This window comes from Rhagoletis zephyria, unplaced genomic scaffold, assembly GCF_001687245.7.
Source record: "Rhagoletis zephyria isolate East Lansing unplaced genomic scaffold, Rhagoletis_zephyria_1.1 Rzeph_scaffold_16178, whole genome shotgun sequence".
Lineage (NCBI taxonomy): Eukaryota > Metazoa > Arthropoda > Insecta > Diptera > Tephritidae > Rhagoletis > Rhagoletis zephyria.
Window position 1 is genome coordinate 1 of NW_016173243.1, and position 7467 is coordinate 7467.

At 33.6% G+C, this 7467-nt stretch overlaps 1 long non-coding RNA gene across 1 annotated transcript; it reads right to left on the reverse strand.

Annotated features, from left to right (window-relative positions):
* Positions 1–5455: 5455 nt before the first annotated feature.
* On the reverse strand, positions 5456–5746 carry LOC108379340 (uncharacterized). Its single transcript, XR_001849480.1, has 2 exons — positions 5701–5746; positions 5456–5639 (listed from the first exon to the last, which is right to left on the reverse strand). It is a non-coding gene; the product is annotated as an uncharacterized LOC108379340 (long non-coding RNA).
* Positions 5747–7467: the final 1721 nt, after the last annotated feature.

Here is a 7467-nt window from a genome sequence, read left to right on the forward strand (position 1 = left end):
AACCCACAAATTTTTTATTTTACAGGGGAAGCAAAAAACATTACACATAGAGTATTAAAAACAGGTGGGGCTTTTTAAAAAGTGGCATGTCACTCTTTGGTTTTTGGTACTAACACTTTAAAATTTTGATTGAAGATGTATCTTAATATATCATAACAAAATCTGTGAAAAACACAGTATTAAAAAATGTGTTGGTTAGGGCCTTTGTGTATTAAGGTTACGATTTGTATGTACAGACTGTGTAAGTACCCCATATCTTACAGGTAGCTTTATCTGGTGTGTTGGGTAAAGTTTCTATGCATTTCTTAACAGCAATGTGTGTGTGTGAAGAAGAAGCTGGCCAAATACTAACAAATTGTATAAGCGCCAATCTATTACCATTATTTTTATCTTAAAACTGAGATGTATCACGTTTTTTTTTTTTAATTTACCTTATTTTTTCCCCGATTCTACCACATGGAAATTTGCTTAGGCCGAACACTAGTATGGATGTAGATGCATAAGCCCCATCAAAAGTTGCGTATACGTACGGTGACCATTCGTTCCGATTTTGGCAGGACAGTACCGATTTTGAGAAAATTTTCCGCTAAATATTTTTCAGATTTTCCTTTCTTAATTTAATAAGAGTTTTCCTGTACACTGGTCAAAAAAAAAATTTTTCGTACATACGTGACAGCACTTTCGTTATCACAAAGGACATAGAATATAAGAGAGCCATAAACATAGCCAGCATGTTAGTTTCTTCGATCTTTGGTTATGTTTTATTTTGTCAAACTGGTACTCTCGCTATATTGCAGTCTATCATTCTTCTCTCAATTTTTAAAAAAGTTTATATTTCCGACTTCAAAAAAAGAAGGTTATCAATTCATCGTAATATATTTGTTTATGCATGTTACCCGCATAATGTTGAGCCATGTTAACCGGAAAGGTACTCCCTTACTAATTTGGTTTAGGTCCGATCATTATATAATTAAGAACTTTTTTTTAGTCGGCCGCTGTGGTGCAGTGGTAAGCAGTGCGCGCTTCCACTCCGCAACGCCTGGGCTCAAGCCCTGGTCAAAGCAACATCGCAAAAAAATATAGAAAAAAGGTTTTTTCTTAACAGCGGTCGTCCCTCGGCAGGCAATGGCAAACCTCCGAGTGTATTTCTGCCATGAAAAACAGCTTCTCATAAAAATACAATCGCCGTTCGGAGTCGGCGTAAAACTGTAGGTCCCTCCGCTTTGTGTGACAACNTCGGTTTTGTTTTTTGCTTAAAAATAACTTGTATAATTATTTGCTAAGTTTTTTTTGTTTTTTAATGTAACAACTCTAACTTGAATTTAGTAGCTAATTCTCTCAAAAAAATATAAGCTGTAGATACAGTGTCGAAAATATTAAGAGGGAAGAGATAACTTAGCATTCTTATATATATTATATATATTGTGTACATTTTTGCGATAATTTTTCAAGTTTTTCTCTTTGATTTGTTTTTATTTAAATAGAACTGTATTAAAAGATGTTATGTCTTATTATTATTAAAACAAAATTGTAGGTTCGGATTCGATGCTTTAGAAATGTCCCGATTTTTTGCCACAGAAATCTGGTCACCGTACGTATNAATTTAGAAATGTCCCGATTTTTTGCCACAGAAATCTGGTCACCGTACGTATACGTCATGAGTTTCAGTGTATTTGTACTTAAATTTAATTCGGAGTAATTTAGTACTAAAATTTTAGTTGTACAAATGAAGACTTCAGTAATTTCTTAATCTAATTAATTAATAATCTAAATTGTTTTGTTAACAGTTACACTTGGCCAAATATTTTTAAGTCCGAAATAAAAGTATTTTTCGGATAATAAACAAACCGCTTATCCAAGTTTGATACACTGAAATGTCCAAACGAGGAAAGCCACCTATAAAAAAAGTAACTAATAGAAAAACTGTTACAAGTGGATGCATTTCTATTCAATTTCTTAAGAGAAAACAGTCAGCAACGTAAGCATAGATACCAATCATAACTACCTGTATTTTTTAAAGAATCTGAAATTTTTTTCAATTACAATGGCACCTTGCTTTTTATAATATACATGACTAACAGCCGGTTTCACCAAATTTTTTCATTGATAATTAACTCGGATTTAATTTTAATTTTAATTTTTATTTAACTTTGTACTTAAGTTTCCTGCGTTTCACCATTATTCAGATTTGGCAACCCAAAAATCTAAAAGCAGGGATGTTAGTAGAAATAACAGCTGATTTATGTAAACAAATAAATTGTGGTGTTATATTAGAAAAGTTCAAAATGGAAAGTGCAGCTCGAACCAAAAATTTTTCAGGAGATGAAATCAGTACTTTGGTAAGCCTAGTGCGGAAAAATGCAAATATTTTGGAGTGTAAAGCTACGGGGAGAGTGCGTCTCGATCAAAAAGAAAAGGCATGGGAAAATGTAGCGGAGAGTTTCAACTCGATGTGCTCCGGAGCACCACGGTCAGCAAAAAATCTGCGAACAAAGTATTTGAACTTGAAAGCAGACATGAAAAAACGATCTGCAGACCAGAAAAAGTATGCATATGGGACGGGCGGAGGTCCATCCAGAGAGCCAGCTGCTTCCAGTATTGACATATTACTAAGTGAGATATTGCCGGAGAAACAAGTGCAGGGAATGGAGTCCAAATGCGACAACGACTTCCTACCATTCGATAAACATTCTGCAGATTTGGATCATTCAGGTATGTACACAGTTGCAAATTACCAAATGATAATTATGACTAACATGTACATTTATGTATGTTTGGCCTTTTAACAGTTGGAACTGATCCTCAGCAGCGAAATGTTCAAAGCGAGCAAGTAGTGCAAAGCCAAACGATGGAAGAAGAAGGTGGTATAATGAAGTTTCTTTATTGAAGTAGCAAGACATCAATTAATAAATATCACAAACTATTCACAGATTGTGTAATCGATGATATGGGCTTGCGTGAACAATCAACAAGCAAAAGGCTCGTGCTTCAACCCCAAATCATACATCTGAAAAAGATGGTAACAGCAAATGTTTTATAATTTTAAAATTCTAATTACATACTTGTTTGTTTGCAGATTATAGAGCCTTGGGAGCACTACACACCAATGCAGTTGAAAACGCCTAAAAACAAGAAGCTTTGCACTGAAAGTGTAAACAGAAAACACACAAGTTGGCAAAGCTAGCAGAAATAAAGTCCAAATGGACGGAAATAAAACTGAAAGAAGAAGTGGAATTTGCGAAAATCGAGCACACCTTACGTATTACGCAAATGAAAGAAGTACACGAACTACAAAAACAATTTGCATCTGAGAAGCATGCCCTTGAAATGCGAATACTTTCGGATAAACTCAAAACAATTGAAAAACTTAATTTTAACCCCTAGGTTAAAAAAAATATGAATTGTAGCGCTTTGAACGGTCTTAACTACTTTTACAGTTTGTTTAATATCAATTAATTATTTAGAAAATTATTGCTCATTTCATGCATTATTTAATACATTTATTTCGTTTCATACACTGATTTTATGCCAAAATTAGAAAAATTCCACAAACTTTCCATCACAGTTCCAAGGTTTTTAATTCGAATTTCGAGAACCCTTTTGGTATGCAGTTTTATAGCTATAACAAATTTGAATGCAATAAGCTGCATGTTTGTAGTTTCTAGAAAATCCCGTTTTTTTTTATATTTTTTTTTTGTTGACGGTATCAAGCATTTTCTTTCATACAAAGTACCTTTTTATATAGAAGAAAGTGCATAACCCCGTCACCAAAAAAATATAAAAAATCAACGGGATTTTCTAGAAACTTCAAACATGCAGCTTATTGCATTAAAATTTGATAAGCCATAAAACTGCATACCAAAAAGGGTTCTCGAAATTCGAATTAAAAACCTTGGAACTGTGATGGAAAGTTTGTGGAGTTTTTCTAATTTTGGCATAAAATCAGTGTATGAAACGAAATAAATGTATTAAATGAATGCATGAAATTAGCAATACTTTTCTAAATAATTAATGAACATTAAACAAACTGTAAAAGTTTGTAATTTTTGTAATACTTTGTTGAATTTTTTTTAACTTTCGAACAAAGTTTCAATTTTGAATTTATTTGGTTTTCGTTTTGTATATCGATGGCTGAGTGGAAGATAGACCTATCTCAGAAAACTTGTCAAGAGCACTCTACTGCAGAATTTTATTGAAAACATCCTATCTCAAAATTTGGTTGAAGAACGTCCTATCTCAGAATTCGGCTCAAAAAAGCCCCATCTCAAACGAAAATACATTGAAAATGTGCTGAGATAGAGCGTTTTTGAATCGGCAGCTGACCGAATTCTGAGATAGAGCGTTCTTCAACTAAATTTTGAGATAGGATATTTTCAATAAAATTCAGAAATAGGGCGTTCTTGAAAAGTTTTCTGAAATAGAGCGTTGTTGAAAAGTTTTCTGTGATAGGGCGTTTTCGAACTGGCTGCCGAGATAGGTCGATCTTCCACTCATATATGTGCCTTATCAGTATTAACAAATGTATATAAGTACTAGAATGTGTATCTGACTTTTAAATATGTAGATACAATTTTTTTTTGAATAATTATATAAAAGATATTTACAAGCATACATATGTGCCCTATCAGTATTTAATATAAATACTAAAATGTGTTCCTTAATTAAAAAAAAGAAGTTATAAAGATGTTTATTTTTTTAATAATCAAAAGAAATTTACAAGCATTAGAAATAGTTTTGTATTATATGGTTTCTATATAAAATGTCATTTCGACCTGAAGTTGGGATTATGGGTACTTCAACAATTGCATCGATGATATTATTTATTTCATTTTCGTAGACTGCTGGTGCGACACAATCGTTGTTTAAGCTGCAAATGTTATGTAAAACTGCGGTTGCAACGATTATACATTCCACTTCCCTGAGATTCATTCGTATTCCCAGCGCAAGAACTGGAAATCTTCGTTTCCACACACCGTATTGACGTTCAACACAATTACGAGTTCTGATTTGCGATTCGTTATATAACGCCTCAGCCGGAGTTTGTACTTTTAACAAAGGTGTCATTATCCACCGATTGCAAGGGTAGCCACTGTCGGCAACGACTATTGCATTCCCGAACTCCCCTGCTTCAAATCGGCTAAATATTCTTGAATTTTTAAGTATTATTGCGTCATGTGACGATCCTGGCCAACGGGCTACGATGTCCATGATGTTCAGTTTGCTGTCACGTAGCGTTTGCACATTAATTGAAAAGTAGTTCTTTCGGTTTCGGAAGAGTTACGCTTCATCCCCACTTAAATAGTGACGCATTTTAGATAATCCTCATTAGTTGAAATTATTTAATGTACTGACCTGGAGATAGTACTCTTATATGTGTGCAGTCCATGGCAGCTAGCACGCGTGGAAACTTTGCCGTTTTATAAAATTGTCTCTGAATTTCTCTTTGGCTTTCTAATTCCAAGGGGACTTTTATAAATCGTTGTCTTAACAATGCAATGTTGTGACACACTCTCCTTATTGCGCGACAGGAAGAACTTTTTGAAACGCCACACAGGTCACCGCCAGTTCTTTGCATGCAGCCAGTTGCAAAGAAACGCAGTGTTAGTAAAAGCATTACTTCGGGAGAGATCGCACCGTTTCTACAATATTTATCAAAAAATAGCAGAATTTGTAATCGAAGGTACTTTAATGTTTACTTACTTGTTAGTTTTGTGCCGAATTCCGTTCCTAATCAGTTCAAGTACCATCCAAGCTGATTGTTTAGCCAAACGAAACCTATACCGAAAGTCAACTTCATCATAATATGTAAAACAATTACGTCGTTCCCTCATTATACGAGGACGACGATTTATAAAATTATTTATTAAAATTTCGCACTCCATATCACTTTCGTCTTCAGATTCCATTTTTTACAATATATTTATCTTCTGCTACTTTCAAATCAGCTGATAGAAAAACGTGAACATAGCTGCATATCATCGTATTTAAATAATATTTAAATGGGAAAAGGTGACCATTTAAATAAAAATTAAGTCAAATGGTGAAACTGAAAAAAATAATTTTTCACTTAAATTGCTTTCGTGAAACTGGCTGTAAGAGTCCTATTAAAATACTTCTAGAATTTTCCAAAAGACTTGAAAGAAGAAGAAAGCGATATATCGTGAGGTACTTAAGTTCAAATTGCAAGCATCAATATAAATATACATATGTATGTACATATAGATACTTTAGGGCAATTTTATCAAGTAGGTTTTAAAATTTTTCTGCCCTTTAATTACAAACTGTGTACTAAATAAATGTGTTTAAAGCGCAATTACATTGTAAAACCTACTTAAGAAAACGGCCCTTAGAGTGAAAAGTTGTCCAATGTTTTTCTTAAACACTACATATTTTGATGTACGAAGCAAGAGAAATTAAAAATGCACCATTTCGGAAGGGTTTGAGGTACATATGTACTTGTTTTATATTTTCTCGTTAATATTCAATAAAATTCTAATTTTCTAAGTCGAAAAGAGGCTCCGAAAATCCGATTATGCCATAATAATATGGATTTTTTTATACAGATCGAATCTTTTTGATTCTTATGGAGTTTTGCTTTGCTTTAAATACGCATTTAAGTTTTGCGAAATACTTGAAGAAAAACTTATTAGAACTTTTTTTTCCTCTTTTCTAAAATTTTTAAAAATTGACTTAGGAAGTTTTCACTCTAAGTTAGCGATATGCTATTGTCAAGAGTGCATTCAGCATAAATAAAGCTACATCTTCAAAGAAAGGTATACCCATGGATATATGAACAAGTCTCAAAAACAAACAATTAAATGTATAAAGAAAGGAATTCTTGCTATTTTTAGAAGTTTAATTAAAAGACTTTAACTTTAGTTTTTGAATTTGCATATATCAGTTGATAAAAAGTCAGAGCAAAGTAGACAGCGAGTACATTCCATGCCAAAATACACACACAAACAACTCAGTCAAACCAAACCAAATCAACTTATGTATGTATGTACATTCTTACACACACACATAGGAAGGAAGACTCTGTGGAAAGAAGTGCAGCGCCGTCGTCGTCAGCGTCGTCCTTAACTCAAATAAACCAAACAAACGTAACAATTAAAATATGCACAACACGAGTAAACACATTTTCACGGAGCAAATATCCTTAAGGACAAATTCACGAGCGCATGAAATGTATTTAAAATAAGGCGATGACGGCGCCAGCAACAGCAACAGCCACAACAACAGCAACAACAACAGCAATGCGATTTCTACAAAAGGAACAAACACTGAGAAAGAAAGTAGAGCAGACGGTTAAGCGTTAGCACGAGCTGGGGTAAAATATGTAATACGGGCACAGAAGACGGCATTGCAAAGACGCCACACCGTGGAAACATGTAGTAGGTACAAAGGCACAAGGTAAACAATTTTCAAAAATACGTTCAATTTGGCAACTTAAAAGGGAATACAAGT